This window comes from Alligator mississippiensis, chromosome 1 (genome assembly GCF_030867095.1).
Source record: "Alligator mississippiensis isolate rAllMis1 chromosome 1, rAllMis1, whole genome shotgun sequence".
NCBI classification, from domain to species: Eukaryota; Metazoa; Chordata; order Crocodylia; family Alligatoridae; genus Alligator; species Alligator mississippiensis.
Genome location: NC_081824.1, coordinates 285,001,365 through 285,020,715, shown reverse-complemented (window position 1 = coordinate 285,020,715; position 19,351 = coordinate 285,001,365).

Below are 19,351 nucleotides of genomic sequence, written 5' to 3'. Positions count from 1 at the left end.
CCCCATTATCTCTGTTGCTGTGTGGGACTCATCCATCACCTCAGCTTGAAGGAGAGCTGACTGACAGCCTGACTGGTCACACAAGTGCCCTATGAAGGAGAGGTAGGTATGATTGCCACACCAGCTGCTCCAGATGTCTGAGGTGAAGTATAAGGCCACCTGCAGACCTGCCTTGTGCAGCTCTTCCCTTAAGTACTCCCTGTATGCCTCATACAGGGAGGGCACCACTGTCCTACTGAAGGTGGTGCATGCGGGCAGTTGGTATGATGAGGCCATGAACGCCACAAGCTGACTGAACCCTGGCCACTCATCTAGGGAGAATGGCTGGCCATCAAAAGCAAGCATCTCTCCAGTGCTCTGGGTGATCTTGCTAGCCTTTGGAACGTGCCCCGCTTTCTGTCCTCCTTTCACCCACTGTTCCAGGGTGGCCTGCCTGTGCTTTGGGGAGATGGGGGTTTTGGAACAAGAGGAGGACTTCTTTTTGGGCATGCTCCCACTGGTGCTAGGCTGAGGAGGAGCAAGGACAAGGGGGTGGTGCCCATGGAGATGCATCAGCATCCCTGTGGTGCTCATACCTTTTGTTACCTTTCCCCATCAGGTTTTGGCTTGGCAGTGCAGCCAGATAACATACATAGGATCATCTGCCAGTTCCAAATGTTCTCAAATCATACTACTTACTTGCTTTTAGTGTGTGGGTTCATGTGTGGATGCTGATGCACTTTCCTTTTCCTCATCAGCCAGAGGCACAGCAAGAGGAGGAGTGGACTCACATGAGCCACTTGCCTCCACCTGTACATCAACCTCCTCCAAAGTGCCTTCTGGAGAAGGAGACCTGGCTCTAGGGGAAACTTAAGGGGTGTTGAGCACAAACTCAGATGATTGTCCCTCCTTCCCCAGAATTTCCCTTGCTAGAGCACTGAGATCCAGGTCCAGGGCCAGTGTTACTGGCACTGCTTTCCTCTGCTTGCTGCTTGTAGCATCCTCCTCCCTTTTAGCAGAAAGAGGCTGTGTCTCAGTCTGATCGGGGCAGAACTTACAGCTCTCCCTCTACCCCCTCTTCCGCCCCTCCCTGAAGGCTGGTAAGTGTGACCACCTGACTGTCCACCATGCTTCATGGTGTGTTTCATGTCTTTCTTTTCTACAAATATATAGCAGTTCAAACAATGCTGCCTTTTATGCAGTTTTTCCCTCCCTCCCACAGAGCACTGAGATTGGAAGGGACCTCAGGGAAGGATGACAATCAGTGGCCAGCTACACAGTCAATAATAAGAGCACTCCTCATCCCTCTCCCCTTTTCCCCTCTTCTCTCTACCTCTCCTTACTTTCATTTCTGGTTCCCTACAGGCAAGCCCAGCTTGAGCTTTGAAACTCAAAATGTTTTGAAAATTTTGAAAAAACAAAAACAAACACACACAAAATTAGCATAGGAAAATATACAGTTTAGCATCCTTTCCTATTAATTTCACCAATCCCAGGCCTTAGCCTTTCAAAATATTTAATTCCCCTGTAATCCATGATTTTGTTCTAATATATATTTGGTTACAAAAGTTACTAGTGATGCTAAATTTTTTGTTAAAGTCTTATTTCTTTAAAAAAACAAAACAAAAAAAGCAACAATGACAAAATGACAACTTTGGGCAAAACCTGCACAGCTTCCCTCCTCAAGGTAGTTATGTAAGGCCTCTTGCCCAAGGATCATCTGACAGCCATGGTTTTCACTTAAAGGTGGGTCCCATCTCTTGCTCCTTTGCTGTTTGAACTTCAAAACTATTTTTTTTTTCACTCATTGTTTCAAGCCAGCCCTGAAAGACATGTGTGATAGGTTATTATCATCATATGAGGCAGTAAATGCTCAGAGGTATCTAATCTCACATTTAAAGAATATGCTCTCCATTCAGTCAAGCAAAGGCCCTTCAACCATTACACTGTAGCTACTGATGCAGCAGTTGAACACTTGTTGCCTGGGGTTCAGAGGTCCAATGTAAAGCATAAGTTCTGGGAACGGGGAGGTGTCACTTGGAATTAGAAGATTTCAGTTATGTCTCCAGCACCAGTTCAATGGACAAATGATCCTTGTCTCATCATATTAAAAAAAGCTGGTGTTATGGCATATTCAGGCATTATGAACTTCTTGAACCAGGATCTGGGTGAAACTCCCTGTAGGTCCATGATACTGAACAATGTAGAACAAAGTAAAAAAGCCCTTTGTGTTCATGCATTTGGAAATAAAGGGCACAACTCTGTCAACTAAACCAAAACAGTTTAGGCAGCCCTGTGGGTGAATCTAGGTATGGTATCGTGGGTATTGGATTTCCAAAAGAAACATAGGGTTAGCACCTTCTTAATGGCTCCAGAAACTTCTTACATAGGAGTCATAGTAGTTTGGCCCATACCAAACTGGTAGGCATGGATCAGTGACAGTCAGGGTTTGCCACTTACTAAATATCACAGACTGATTTCCCATGGCTAGGGTGAATTACCGGAGTCTCATTGGGCGCTTGTCCACATTAAACCTTAGTGCTGTGCAAAACAGCTCCATTTCATTTCAACTTCTGTTTCACCACTTTGAAGGGACACTGTTTTGTTTTGCTGTTTCAAAGCATTGTTCCATTTTGTTTCATTGAAATTGTTTCACTGTTTCAACGTGTTTTGATGTTTTGCTCATAGCAGCCATAGAGCCAGGTTTCAAGCAGATAGGTGCCAGGGTTTCTGGGAAACTGCACCTCAAACTGGTGACAAACAAAACTCATGATGTGTGTGCGTGTTAAGGCACAGTGGGGTGAAAAATGCAGGGATGGTAGCCCCAACTGAGGCCATGAAGCCTGCCAGGCTTCAAGGAAATAGGTATAGGGGTTTTTGGGAAACTTCACCTCAAACTTCACAAGCAAAACTTGTGTCACTTGTAAGTGTGAAAACACAGGGAAAGCTCAGTTCAAACAATGTTTTTTGTGCTGTTCTTCCATCCCACCCCCAGAGCACTGGGATTGGAAAGGACCTCAGGGTAGGATCACTGGCCATGTACACGAGTCAATATCAGAGCAGTCCTTTCCCCCCTCTTCCCCCTCCCCTGCCTGAGTTTATGTTTAGCTGTAAGCAAGTCCAGCTTTAAAACTCAAAATGTTTTGAAAGTTCTGAAATGTTTCAAATGCCCTTGTTTCATTTTGAAGCTGTTTCAAATTATTTCGCTTTGTTTTGATTTTACTGTTTCAAGCTCAAAACACATTGAAACAGCTTTAAAATGAAACACCTGTTGAAATTTCACACAGCCCTATTACACCTCTCCTGTTACCATGTTACACTTTTCCTGTGTCCACATGACAAAAATTGCCATTAATCTAGCTAAATCATGTCTGTGTCCACATTATCAACTGATTTTTTTGGGGGGAGGGGGGGGAGGCGGTTCCCGTGGTAATTTAAAACACCTTTGACATGTTTTATTTTTAGCTCCTAAATTTCTTCCATGAGGGTTATTTTTGTCATTTTAAATGTGTATCTGACTTATGCCTGAAAAATGTGATTTTCCCTGCTTTGCAACTATTGCACCACCAGGTGACACTTGGATTCACTTGTAAATCCACAGAAATCCATGGGAGTTCATCTAATTTCTCCTGCACTGATTCAACCAGATGCCAGGTACTAATCTTACAAATTTTTGCTGATTATTTTCTTGCTTACTTATATTAATGAAAAATGAGATATCCAAAAAAACATGTTCTGCCTTTTTGTACACACCTTGCTTCTGGCTGTCCTTATCAGCCTCAGCCACATTCCACCCGGACGCCAAACTTTTTTTTCCTTGCTCCTGCCCAGAGTTGGGAGGGGGCACCCCCACCCCTGTATTCCCCCACAACAGTGCCATTATAACCCAGCCACTTATCACAGTGAGCCGGCTGGCCAAGCCAGCCTCAGCCTCTTTCCATCTGGACCCCAAACGTTCTTTTCCTCCAAACCCCAGCTAGCTGGCCAGCCTCAGCCACAAGTATTAAATTTCACCATCCCCTCCACTAATTTCCTGCTCTTCTTGCACCCCTCTTTGCATTTTCCTCAGTTCCAGCAAGGACACAGAAGGCCGTATTGTAAAAATTAATAACCTAATTTAACTTAAATATTAACAAACAAATACTTTAATTTAATCACATAATTTAACTTTTACAAAGAAATAAAGATGAATTTTCTTCTTCCTTCATCATCATGCCCCTCTGTCAGGTTTCACTCCTGCCAAATAAAAAAAATTGGAATTTGTATTGTACAATGTATAGTGTCTCTGGTTGCTAAATATGAGATTCCAAGTACTTGGACTTTCTTATCACAAGACAATGAGGACATAACTGTATTTAACAATTCTTTCCATTACATATGAACCTAAGTAATGAATCTATATCCCCATTGATACTAGTCCTCCTGTGTCTTGCTGCATCTCTGCTGTCAGACCTTCAAAGAGCTGTCAGAGGATATGACATTGAGCAGTTACCCCGTTCCAAAAATTCAACTTCAAATCTCTGTCCTTTTGCAAGCTACCACACCATCCACCATCTTACCACCATCCTGGTCTCCTGGTCTCTCCTTTGTCCCTGAAGCACAGGTGTCCACAGCATTCCCACTGGCATTCCCATTGGTTCTGGGCTGGGAAGGTGGTTGTACCACAGCATGTACACAGTTGTGTGCACTACAATTTGGGGGGGGGGGGGGTGGGGGAGTGGGAATGATCCATATTACCTGTGGAGTGGGTAGGGAAGTATCCCAAGTGGCTGCCCATGTCTGATGAGAAGGTTGGCACACTGGGCAGTGCAAAGACAACTTGCAGCTGCCTGTCTTTCTGCTGTGCCCTGTACCTATTTTATGCTGCATTATGTAGGGGTTTCCCCTAATCTCTTTGTAAAGGCCTGATGGCTGGTGATCTACTTGATAAGTGCCCTCAGCCACAAGACACTAGCCTTAGTCATGCTGGACCCAAGCTGGCTGCTACCAGCTTTGAGATTCATATTATTGGGTGCCTCCCTGTATCGCCCCACCCAGAGTCACAAAAGATTTTCACCCAGCGTCTTGAATGAAAAATAAAAATACAGGACACTTTTTGCAAATAGTGAGTTGGCAGTACATGAGGGAGGGTGAAGCACACCAATCCTGTGGGGGTCATAGAAAAATCTGGTCACGAGAACCTGCTCCACCACAAGATGTCCCTCTCCTGCACCCTCCCCAAGTCACATCAGCAATCCCCTCCTCCTCATCATTATCCCTGAAGCGCCTTGGGGCTCTCCTCTTGCAGCTACAAAAGGCACAGCTCTGCTTTGCAAGAGGTTGGAGAGATTTTTTTGGGTGGGCTACTCTCAACACTGCTCCTAGTACATTGACATTCATGAAACTCTGTTACAAACTCCTGTCTAAATCTTTGATCACCCCTCAAAATGAGATCAACCTTCTGATTTAAGTCCTTAAAACATTGTACCATGTCATTACTAGTGCATTTCATAACCTCCAAATTGGCTTGCTCACTACGCTTTAACACATCGAACATATCTTTCAATTCAGATGTAATTCCTGAACTGGACGTAGCCATGCTTTCAGATGTGTATATTAGCAGACGAAGAATACTTTCCTTAGCTTCTCATTGATTTTTTAGATAATTACATTGATGTTGAGCATTAGCAGCTGCTCTTGAAGATGAAGGATCTGCTGTCCACAGAAAAAAATAAAGCTCACATCAGTTCTTGAACATTTGTAAAGAACAGCGAGTCATTCTTAAATTATGTTAACAGGACTGTCACTTCAAGAATTACCAATGACAGCCTACTTTCTCTCACCCAGCCATCTTTTTAAGGCTGTACTACAAAGATATTTGCCTCAGCACCACAGCATGCAGCCCACTTCCCAGGATGCACATTGAAGTAAGATCCGTGCCTCTCTCCCAGCTGTGCTCCTGCCCCACACCAAAAATCAGCTACCTCCACACGTGGCTGCAGCAGCCAGCCCCTGCTGCAGCAGCCACACCACGGGTGAAAGCCAGGAGCTCTGCTCCCCCTGGAAGTGGCTACAGCCCTGCAGGCACATTCCAAATGCCCAGGTGCAGCGTCCTCCACAGGAAGTGGCACTGTGTTCTCCCTCCTCCTCCCCCCCCCGCCAAATTTATATTTATGAGTGTAAATCTGTAAAACTGAAAATTCAAAACACTTCTAATACTAGTACTATTACTTACAAGTCACCCTTCAGGAGGATAGTGGAGTCTCCATCTCAGAACTCTGCCATTGTCTCCGTGACACAGTACTCCCTTTGGAATCTGACAAGTCGTGTGACACAATGATGGTTGAACTGGAGTCCACTTCCTCATCATTAAAAGGAGAATTATTTATTTTGGGTATCTGTTGAGCCTCCTGGGTGTTTGGTACCAAAATGCATGGGTTCACTAGAGTAGAGGGGGAGCTCATTTCTGGCTGCTTGCCTAAGAAGTACCTTGAGCAGTCCCAAGCTAGGTCATTGGTCTGTAACTGATTCTTTTCTTGAGGAGGAAGCTGATTGCATGAAATTTGCAAAGTAGCTGTGGTTTGACAAATACTTTGGTGCTGAGGAGTTTCTGGTTCCTCATAGTACATACCTCTGCTCCCAAACTCGGTCATGAAAGCCTCTGAAGCATCTCTTATAAGGATGATAGCTTGTCATAAAATGGAATCATTCTACATGAGGCACCAGACCAATAATTCTTGTCCTTTATGCAATGGAAGGCACACTTTAAGGCCTTCATCTTACTGCAACACTGTTCCCAGTTGTATTTGATGCAGAAATAGAGACAGAAACAGGTTTATTTCTGTGGCTTCTCAGTTGTGTCATGATGCTCCCTTCACTTCAAATGTCAATCAGTGCCTCAACTTCTGCATAAGTCCAGTTTGGTCCCCGTCCTTGCAAAGGATCCATCACGTCTTCCAAAATTTGACTTTTCTTGCTCCCCTCCATGGGCAACAAAATGTAAAGCATAGAAGATGATACACACTACAGCTTGTGTCTGCTGTTAGGACCTGTTCTGGGACCTGTTCTGGGATGTGTGAACCTTTTATCAAGACAGGCATAAAAGAAGTGTGATTTATCCAGTCTCAAGATATTTGAGGCAATTCTTCATTTTGGATAGTCTAGCCCATGGCATTCAGAAGCATACTCACACTACTATTGTGTTAGAAATTCTTGAAAATGTTGGGTGATCACTTCAGGTAAAAAACCATGAAACTGTTTGAATGGCTCAATGACACTCATTTCTTTTAGATACGTGGACCAAAACAAATCCTTTCTGAGCATTTTCCCGAAGGGTGATCAGGGCTTGCTCTTACAGTGTGTGTTGGGGGTGGGGGGGAGTGGTCCAGAAGAGCTCTCTCATGTAGGGGACATGTATGGTTTCAAGAGTGTTCAAGCACACAGGCTACCATTTTTGGTATGTGGTAACATTTCATCTCTTTTCCAGAAATACAGGCAACCTTCAATTGCAGGGAGCACATGCTTTCAGTAGCCATTGACATGTAAATGACAGGAGTGGTTTCATGCTAATCTAGGAGAATGACTTTTTGCAGACATTTGAGACAGAGGTCACTTCAGAGGCCAAAATATTGCTAAAGGCAATGTCTTCCTCAAATCCTGAGGAACTAAGGGGAAAGCAGAGGTTAATTTTGAAGGACACCAGACATTCACATCGCAGATGTATGGTTCTAATGATGGGATTCAGCGACTTGATGTACCTCTGTTCTGGTATTTTAAAACTCACGAAGAGCCAACTTCACAGGTTTCCCATGAGGACGATGCTGTTATTTGAAGTGGGGAAGCTGTTCTCATGTTGCAACAAACAGAAAGTATGGTAGCAAAAGACTATAGCTGCTTCCTGGCCATACATTCAGGGCAAGCCTTGTGAGATATGGGCACACAAAAGCAGCTCAGACTGGTGGGAAAGAATAGTCATGTCAATGTGGAATGATGACCAGTAGCTGGAAACATTCAGAATGAGCAAAGAGACATTCTCCCACATTGTTAACTTGCTGAACCTGCACATCCAGCATCAGAGGACTGTCATGTGGAAGCCCATCAAACTAGAGAAGCATGTTGCAATGGCCTTCATGAAACTGGCCACTCCAACAAGCCTGCGCCACGTTGAGAAGCAGTCCATGATCATTACATACATGATCCTTGAAATGAGCTAATGAAGCATATTTCAGTAAGTAGCTGCTTGGAATAGCTTGACCATTTGTAAGTGTTTAGCATGTTTAAATCTTGCACACTGGACTGAAAGGGTATGAGGGTAAAATTGTTCTGACATGCTGTCTAGTGTTTCTTACTAGTCATAGCATAATAAGCCCTTCCTTACATGATAAATCACATCCACGTTACTTACTTATCTGTCTTAAACAAAGAAATACAAATTTAACCAGGAACATTTTTAGCAACTAAATGCTGAGTATCTGTACAAGGGCCCATTAGCTCCAACACCAGCTTGTACAGATCCCCATGACTCTTCCTATGCTTATTCAAAAGTTCTCACATCACTCTGATGAGCCCAGGTAACACAATCCCACCAATCCATCGTTGGTTGCCTCCTATCCCCAGACTTATTAGTCAAAGCTATGGAGTTGGCACCAGTACACACTGTCTATGGTATTAGTGGTATCACTAATGTCCACATCCTTACCTAGCTCCCATTTACTTGTTAATAAGAAGCCACACAGTTCCAGTGTACAAAGTCTCACCACCATCCATGTTTTATGCCTTGGAGAATGATCACACACAACACACTGGATATTACACATTGTTGCTGGGGTGCACACTCAGCAGATGCTTGGAACAAGGTGCCATAATTGCCATGAATTCTACCTTGGTGTAACTGGGTAGAATATTTATGCCTGTATGCCATAATCTTACACCAGTTTAAGTAACTTGCACTGGTATAAATATATTGTCTGTCCCTATGTGTTAATTATTTTCATAGTTATTTCGTTTCATAGTTAGTTTGCTCAAATCTAGTAAAGTTAATAAGAGGCTTAATATATTCCCATAATTGTTTCCTTCTTTTGTGCTGTAAAAGAAGACGTTACAAACATGTGCATTTAGAAAAGAGAAATAAAAACTTAGGTAATATATTTTTTAAACTTCAAATAGGAAACTTGAATAATAGATTCACTTAATGAAGGAAGGAGAAAGAAAAAAAAATATCTCTTGTCATTAGGACATCTAAAGCTTTCTCAGAAAATTAGGAAAGATAAAGGTAAAAAGACACTGTCCATCTCAGTCCTCAGTGATTCCACAGTCCTCATTTAGAAAGTACTAAATGACTGTAGAGTAATTGTTGGTACTGCACAATCCTGGCACTGCATGGGTTGTTTCCAACCCTACTGCTCAGTAGCAATAATCTACTTTGCTCATTGCTCATTGATACTGTGCAGGAATGTCTGTCACAGTTTGTGCCTGCTGAAGCTATATCACCGTATCAATGAGTTTTGTTGCCGTAGCTCATTGTTATGGCAATGTAGCATCTCATGTAGACATGCCCAGTGACACTTAGCATTCAGATCAGTTTTGTCACAGTGTTCATCAAAGACACAGAGATATAGAAGTTGAATGACATGGGAGAATACTTTTGGCCTTAGGCATTTGTTTATTAATCATATTGTGCTGCTCTGTCTGCTACTTTTCCCCAGTTGTATTGGTAAAGGAGTGGCCATGCTGCATTCAAAGACATGTTATCTCCTTGTAGCATTGTAGGCAAGATACTAGAACTAGTTTGAAAATGTTTTCATTTTGTGATTTCCACCCCCCTCATATTGAAAAAAAATCATTACAAAGTTCAACAAAACACTGAAATGGTTTCATTTGTGAGGCATTTGATTAAAAGTTCAAATTTCTCAAAGAAAGCCAACAGTTTAAAAGAAAGCTTTAATTTATTCATAAACTCAACTTTGTATGGAAAAGAAGTCAGGGAGAAGAATGTTCTGTCAGCTGTACCAGATGCTGCCATTAACTGATGAAAGGAAATTCATATTTAGTATTAGAGAGAGAGAGCGTTTTTGCTAGATACTTTTGTTACTCCTTTTTAGAGAAACCAACACTTCTAAAATATGAGTAAATTCTGCTGAGACTTTTAGTTCTGTTCTTGTCATCAAAGCAATGTCACCTGCAGAATGTGGTTTTAATATATCTTAGGTGTTGGATTAAGCCCTGGTAATTAAGAAGTCTCTTAGCTCAATCAGTTTCTTTGAACTGAATTGTTGGTGCTTGAAGCTTCTACAAGTGACATCCAGCTTTCTTGCTGTTCTTTCTTCTTAAGCTCAGTTTTAATTTATCTCTCATAATAGGTATTTATTTTTTTCCTCAGGCATTAGGCAGTTGCACTGTCAACATGGATTTCATCATGCATACAATTGATTACGTTTCATGTATAAAACAAGAAAAGGTCATTATTTAATAAATGCTACTATTAATAGAACGTGCTGAAGAGATCATATAATGATGACAGGAAGCTTAAGAAAAACACAGCATACTTATAAGTCTTCTCTTGAAGGAGAAAAAAAAAGGAAAAATAGGAACCAGCCTTGGAGATAAAGATAATTTCTTTTCTGGGGTATTCTACTCAGTAAAGCTAACATAGCTGAAAGGAACTGTCAAAATTCTAAAGGAAACTGAAGGTGATATTATCTAAAAAAAGAAAAATCAAAATTCATTGGCATAGAGACTGAAATTCACCTTTTTGCAGAGATCAGCATACCACTTATGGCATATTTTGAGGTAGTAAGTGTAATTTATATGATGTATAAGCTTTGCAGTGGCCTGGGAAAGGCATGAATTGCATCCTGAATAAAAAAAGAATCAATGTACAGCAAATCAAGTTATGTTACGTGTGAGAAAAGGGTATTTGTAAGAAAAATATATAGTAAATATAATAAATATGTAAAGGACATTTGCTATTACCAGTGTTTTATGCTTTACATTGCATAAGGTACCGCATAGAGGATTTTGGAGATTACCTAACCAATTAAAGACAATGTTCATTAAACTGATAATAAAACATTCAGATAGTATCATCGATTTCCATTGTTGCTGCCCTGATCTGGTTCCCTCTCAGTTCTCTGCATCTGAACACACAGTAAAGTACAAAAGTTGTGCTTACATAGGTCTGCTTGATATTTATTTAAAATGTTTATTTAGATGAATGAGCAAGTTTGTAACTCCATGAACTTAATCTTGTGCATATATTCTCTATTAAAAGACAGATGTGATTTTCAATGTTGCATTAACAGGAGATAAGTTTCATATTCAATGCAACCATTAACCAAAGAAATATAAATTTTGGGCTTCTCATATGCACTATATTCCTATAAATCATCATTTGCTCATAACTTCCCTATTTTTCTCAAAGTGTGATAAAGATTATTGTAATAAAGAGTGCAAAGTTGAGGGTTTTTTTTTAAAGAGTCTTTATACATTACATTAAATTAATTGAATGCAGGTGAACTATTATTCACAATGTAGAGACAAAACATTCAAACAGGCTATGTAGATAGTTGAACATTTAGTAGGCAATAGATAAAATAAATGTGTTTGTGTGTTCGTGGGATGTATTTGGTAGCCATGTTGGTCTGAGACAAAAAAATGCAAAATTCTAGAACTCTTGGTTCAGAGATAATACCTTTTATTTTTCAACTAAGAAATGGCAAAACATATATATCTTTTCCTGCAAGTTTTCAGGCACACACACCCTTCCCCAGGCTCAGGGAAAATTAAAGATGGTAAAAGTCCCTATAGGAATCCTGCCTCATCTGCACATAAAAGAGCAACTCACACAAAGAAACTCTCATGGACCCAGAGGAACGGATATTCACCTTCAGCTTCCTCTGTACAAAATGAAGTTTATTTTCTACCTATGGGAACCTTTACCATCTTTAATTTTCCCTGAGCATGAGGAAGGCTGCATGTGCCTGGAAGCTTGCAGAAAAAGATTTTTTTGCTATTTTTAGTTAATCTAATAAAAGGTATCATCTCTGAACCAAGAGTGCTAGAGCTTTGCGTTTCTTTTTGTCTGTTTATGTGAATTATATGCCACCCTTCCCAACAAAGGCTCAGGGCAATTTACAGTAAGAGAAATAGAACAGCTTAAAAAGCCAACTAAAATAAATAAAACAAAATAACAAATCGAACAAAAAAACAGAGACCCACTAAGCAATATTTTGGCCTAGCTTTGATTGCTAAGTGCCTGCTCAAGTAGAAAAGTTTTGCAGTGCTTCTGAAACATGCTTTTTTTGTTGAAACATGCTGAATTTGTTGTAGTGATATGCTTGCAGGAGGTTACTTTTGGCTGACCTTAAAGATTGTGATGGGGTATAAGGAGAAGGTAGCCCCTTAGGAATATAGGGCTCATAGCCTTCTAGGAAAGCTAATGGAAGCCAGTGTAAGCGCTAGCCATTTAAAGGGCCTCAATTAGCATAAATTATTGTAGCTCTGAGGATTCTAGGGGATTATGATCATTTGTAATATCTAAGTATCTGCTCCAAAAGTCCATGCCTCTTTACTTCCTTTAAATATTAGGCTTGAATGCATTGTACAACTTTGGCAAACAAGGTGCTTTGGGTAACTTTGTGTTTTCTTACCTGTGTCTGTGTAACAAATCCCTGAAAGTTCTTAAACTGCAATTGCTATGGACCCAATAGCTGAAAAAGAAAAGAAAAGAGAGAGGGGGAAAAGGACAAGAAAAGAAAAATGGACTAAAACCCTTTTAAAATTGTTTTCAAGCAAGCAATCATCATAAAATTGGTAAGAAGATAGCCCTTCAAGGAAGTACCCAGCAGTATCTAGTAAAATGAGGGTGTCTCTATATGTGTAATTAATGAACCTGAATTTTCTCCACAGAAAATTCAGGCTCATTAAAGCACTCCTGGGAACACATCGACACATGTGCCTGCACTGGGAGCAAATTACACCCAGCAGGAGCAGTCCAGTCTAGGACTGCAACTGCCCTGCTTATTCCCCCTGCAGCAGCCAGGAGAAGCTCCAGGTTTCCATGGGTGCCAGCCCATAGCTATCCTGTCTCTGGGGCATCCCCAATTAAAGTACTAGTCTAATACACAGTAAAGCATCTTGTGTAGATATACCTTGAGTTTCTTAATTATTGTCTATTTAGATCTCACCCCATGAGGGAGAGGCTCCTATTAGCCACTATTTCCAGCTCAGTCTAATCAATGTAGACACTGGCATAAAGGATTTGTTCATCACGGAGATTACTGTCACAAATTGAAATGCAGGGAATATAATGGTACAGGCTAGTGAAACCAATTGCAATAGAAGGGAAGATTGGAGAACTGTGTTTAAAACAACAATAACAACAAACTTGGACTAGAAACTGGATGTAGGGGCAGGGCTGATGAGTTCTAATTTAAGATCCATCCATGTTATATCCTAAAGAGCCTAAAATATTAATAAAAAAGACAGTTGAATTTCTGGAACCAAAAAAGTAAAATTGGAGGCAAGCAGTTGAATGTATATGGAATCTACAGGTACATATCTTTTTTCTTATTTTCTTGAAAGCATGTCATATCTAGTTGCTGTCTAAATATTGAATAGTCATTGGTCTTTCTAGATTTTTAGAATATACTATCTACAAAAAGAGTATTGATATAAATCAGAATAATGTAACTCAAATATTCACATATGCTTATGAGAGGAATTTTTAACAATTAGCAGTAAAAGTTGTTTTCATTGGCAACCTTGATAACATTTCTAAGTCTCCCATTTGAAAAGTTTTGAAATTCAAATTTAAAATTTTAATTGAAATAATATTTGGACTACTTGATAAGTAAGGATGGAGTTAGACTCAGAAATGGAAAAATTAAGCTATAATGGATGTAGCATCACCTACCAGAAGGACCTGAAGTCATTTTTAGGAACAGTTATCATCTAAGAAATCTTATTGTACATTAATCTAAATCAAGATCATAGAATCATAAATTCATAGAAAATTAGGGTTGGAAGGGAGATCAGGATCTAGTCCAACCTGCTGCTCAAAGCAGGACCATCCCCAACTAGATCATTTCACTTAGGGCTTTGTTGAGCCAGGCCTTAACATTCAACAGGGATGGAGATTCCACCACCTCTCTAGGTAACCCATTCCAGTGCTTCACCACCCTCCTCGTGACACAGTTTTTCCTAATATCCAACATAAACTTGCCTTGCTGCAACTTGAGACCATTGAGACCATCACTAAGCAAAGTACTGAAGAAGGATATACTAAGGCAATGGAGCAAAAATATATTTTTTATATCAAAAGACCTGATTCACACAGAAATTATCCTATATTGTTATCATAAATTGGTTGTAGTATTGATGAGAGTCTTAAATATGTACTGAGAACTATCATTTCACTTTTGACAATTTGTTACTTTGGCCAGGTGATACAACTTACCAAGGACAAACATGGATTAAAACGGAGTGAAAAGAATAAGCATTACTAAAATTCAGTCTGAAAACTAGATGCCATGTTATTTATAGTTGTAGAGGTATAGTTTTGAATCACATATGAAGTTTTGAATTATTTATTGGGTATTATCAATGTTATTGACTTGTAAAAACATTATGGCAATTTTTGCGGTATATTTCCCTTCAGGGAGTACTTATAAAATATTTTGCTACTTCAAATAAACTATGATTGTATTCTGTTATATTGGAAAATAAGCATCCAGAAGCAATTCTGAATTATCAAAAATAAGATATCTGGAAGCCATAGATCTGGGCAGAAGATCTGTAACTGAGCCTGAAAGAATATGAAGAATGAGTACATTACAGCAAAAAATGTGAGAAATACTTCTAAGACAATGTAGGAATATACTGCAGTTACCTGAATCTAAGATAACTTTGACAATCCCCAAATAAATAGATTGTATATAAGGATTTTTTTATACATTTGTTATCATTTTCCAGGAATAGAATAGAATAGAGTCCAATTATCACAGGGTCATCTTAATTTCCCCCCTTCCCCACTACTACAGCAGGAAAGCAATTGAGGCTGGGTTAGATATCAGGGGTGGCCGGCAGCTTCCCTATTTTCTCCCCCCACTACATTCCCCTGCAGCCTGCCCTCTGCTGTCTGGTCTTCTCTGTTTCTGCCTCCCATAGCCTCTGTCTCCTACCTGCCCCCTTCAGACTCTGCCCCCTTCGTCCCCATTCCCTGCACCCTCTGCCCCCTTCCCCATCCCTTGCTATCAGACATGGCTCTGGTTCTATTCCTTCCTGTGCCCCTGCTAATTTGCTGGGCAGAGGACAAAGGACAGAACCTCCCATGTTCCCTGCCCAGGAAGGAATAGATCCAGAGCCACAGCTGGAGCCGGAGCCATGCCTGACAGTAAGGATGGAGAGGAATAGGACAGAGGCTGCAGGGGCAGACAGGCAGGAGGAGGGAGGGCAGAGACTGCAGTAGGCAGATGGACAATGGGGCAGGCAGATGTTGTGGCTCTGACTCATGCCCCAACCTGGGCTCAGGGCCAGAGTCAGAGTCAAAGTAGCTGCTTGCCCCTGAATCTGCCTTGTTTCCAAAATGAGGTGCTTTTTTCTCCATGCAGAATAGGGGGAAAACCCTTGTCTTTGATTTGTGAAAGTACAATAATAGGAAAATAATCAAAAACTGGCGTTCAGAAATATTGTGTTAACTGAATAAACCATCTCAGCTGAAGGGCCAAATGAAAAGGAATGTGCAGTAAAGTCACATATGGTCATGACTTTTAGTTAGCAAGGCCTGGAGTGTTTTTGTTTGAAGCTTCTAAACAGTATAGTGATAAAATATTCAATATAATTAAAATAGTCTCCCTATGCTATTAAAATACAAGGATATTTGGTTTGTTTTTTAGGAAACTGGTGACCCCTTATCTTGTATATCTTTCTTGGTGTAAACTGAATTGATGTTTTAACTATTCTTTGTTCATTACTATCCTATATTTACAGCGTTTGAACATAGCATCATTGATCAGCATTCAGATATGACATAAATGAACAGAATATAAGGATCTATGTAGAACAGGAGTGTATACGCACATGATACATAAGCAAGCCTGACTAATAATGTATGATACTGGTCTTTCAAAAATGAGCTGATTGGAATAAAAAAAAATGAGATGACTTAGTTACGTAAGTCCAGATCCAGATGTACAGGCACATGCAGTTTGTGGTGCCATAAACCTTTGTTGTGGTGCAACAAACCACATGCCCTGCATATTAAAATGTACCCTGTGCTGAAAATTTGAAGTGCAGGATCAAAATTTGCTACCAGGAAATACCAGTAGCAAAAAAAAAAAAAAAAAAAAAAAAAAAAATCGATGAGAAAAAGCGGTGCATTGCACATCACACGAATGTGTGCCAACAGACGCTTTAAAAATATGCTCTAGCTGCCAACCAGAGTATCTCTCCTTCTTTAGTTCCACGCTGGTCCTTCCAGCATGCTAGGAGCTGGGCAGCACCAGTTTTCTTGGAGCAGGGTTTTTTGCCCTGCACCAAAGCGCAAACACTTTTTTGCTGCTGTAAGCACACACCCCTGAATGTGGATATGCATCTGAAAGGTGTATAAATAAGCATATGTCTAATTAGATTTATTAATATAGATTTTTTTTTTAATTTTAAAGGTCTCTTCAAAGAATATCTATTTAGGCTAATGGAATTCTAGTTTTGAATGCACATGGTTTACTGTCCCATAGTGGCAAAGTCTACTTGAGCATATTTTAGGAAATCTGCTTCTGCACTGTTATACAAGTTATAAGTATATTCTGCTACAAGCAATAAATGTACAAAACAATCAATATTAGGAGAACAATAAGGTTGCAAAATCAATCAAAAGTTTAAAGCATGCCAAAATCAAGGTTCATGCTTAGTCACAGTGTGGGAGTGAAACATGTAATCTAGATAATATAGAGAAGCTATAAGAAGATGAAGCATAGTCAATAAAGGCAAAATCCTTGGAGAATTTAGCTTCCAAGTTCTAGCTGGTTTCTAGTGACAACAGATTTTTCTGAGCTTCAGAGCTTGATGAATTTTCAATACATGTTCACGGAAATGCAAATGACGTATCTCCAACTCCAGGTGACTAAGTTCCTTGTTCCATGTTCGAAGTGTAGAGGTGCTAGACTTTTTTAACCAAATAGTGGTTGTAAGAATCTTTAAACACAAACACACATGCACACACATTACATATATATATATATATATATATATATATATATATATATATATATATATATATATATATATATATATGTAATATATATATGTATGTGTGTGTGTGTGTGTGTGTGTGTGTATGTATGTATATACATATATATGTGTGTGTGTGTGTGTGTGTATGTATATATATATATATTTATGTATGTGTGTGTGTGTATATATATATATATATATATATATTAAACTTTTTGTTTAGAAACAAACCGTTTCCCCCCTGAAACTTAAAAATTCAGTTTTAGGCAGATATATGACAGGGACTATTTTAGATCAACTGCTATAAGCTTGAAAAATAATCATTGCAAAAAGACACTTGTAACTATTAGGCAAGCTTAACCGTAGACTTTGTTACATGAACTACATACAGAACTTTATTAAAATCAGTAAATATATGCTAATAGTGTGTTTTGACTACACCATTTTTTTAGAGTGGTCAGGAGTGAAAATGGATACTGAAGCTACAGCAAGAAAATTTATATTGTATCACAGATTGATTTAAATAATCAAGACCATTTATTATGTGTATTGTATATGTATATGGGGATTCATTCATATATGTATTCTATACCGTCTACCATCTAGACACAAGTGGTACAGCAAAGGTCTCACCCAACTTCATAGTCCCCTTGCCAAAAGACCCGGCAATGTCTTCTCTGGGCCTTAGGTCTACTTAGTAGAGGAGAAGGCCAGAAGCAAATTAGATTTCCATCTTATATTCTCCACATGGAGAATACCGGGAAAAGTAAAATAGTACCAACACTTTATTAATATTTCTTTGGGGTCTGACTAGTCAAAAACTAGTGAGGGACAGGATATTTAGGGTGTGATCCCTCAGGAAGGTAGCACCAATGAATCTGTATATTTCAGGAAAGTGGAGGATTAACCAGATTAGACCTAGAGATCAAGAATAGATCTGCTTTACAGACTAACCTGAAATGTCACAGGTCTTCTGAAACCTGGAGGTCCACAAATTTGTATGGGAGCCATACAGCTTTGTCCACAACAATGACAAAAATCATCTGCCCCAAAAGTCTGATAGGGCAGGTGAAAGTTCTCAAGACAGTTTTTCCATGAAATCCTATCTTCTGGGTTTTGCATCCAAAGAAGGGCACGCTGTAATGTATATAGTATTTATCATAAAGTTCTTAATAATATTGTAGTCTAATGTTTAATTATACTTCATGTCTGACAATATGGCCAAACAAGTTTTAATTCAATTGAGAGATACGTTACAAGTTTTATGAAATTTTATGACTCCATTACTCTTCAGCTATTCTATTTAGATTGTAGAGGTGTTACATAGTTAGTAAAAGCAATTCTTGTGAATGAATACTGATAATTACATTTTTTTCCAACTCTAAACATATATTTTATAACCAGGAATATGCACCAGCTGTTACTTTTTGCTGACAATTTCAGCACTAATGGACTCTTGTTTATTAACAACTCTTTCACTTCTAAGTGCTGGAATGGGTTTGTTTGCCTCATACAAAGAGTACAATCTGTTGAAGCCCAAATGTAATTTATGCAACCTATTTAATACAAGCTGTTCTAGTTTATATGATAGATATATTTTAAAAAATGAGAAGATGAAGCGTTTTTATTAGCAATGTGAATAGGAAATTTTCATGTAATGTATGAGTAGAAGTTGAGAGACAACTTTGCATGGAGCATGGTAATCAAAAGAAAACTAAGTATTGAATAATTTATATAGATCTGTAATTATTGCACATTTTTTCATTAAAGAGTTGAATTATAGAAAAGGAAAGATTCTAAATATATATCCATGTTTATCTGCAAAAAAACAGTAGGAAGGAACTTGCTCTCCTTACTTAGGCAACATTCCTTTTAGAGTCAATAGAAAAAGAAAGAAAAAAAAAAGAGATGAAAAACTTCAAAAAGACTTAACAGAAGTATGATCAAAATAGAATATTGCTAAATGTTGTATTAGAGCTTTGCATTGCTCTTCTTTGGCACAAAAAGTTGTGTCTTTGAGCTCTTTTATAAAATTTTAGATTTGTCAAATTACTTCAAAAGTAATTTTATATTCCATTTACAAATATACAATCAGATATAATAACAAAGGCTCTATAACCAATTTTTAGAACCATACTCGATTCTTGTTCACAAATCCCAAAAA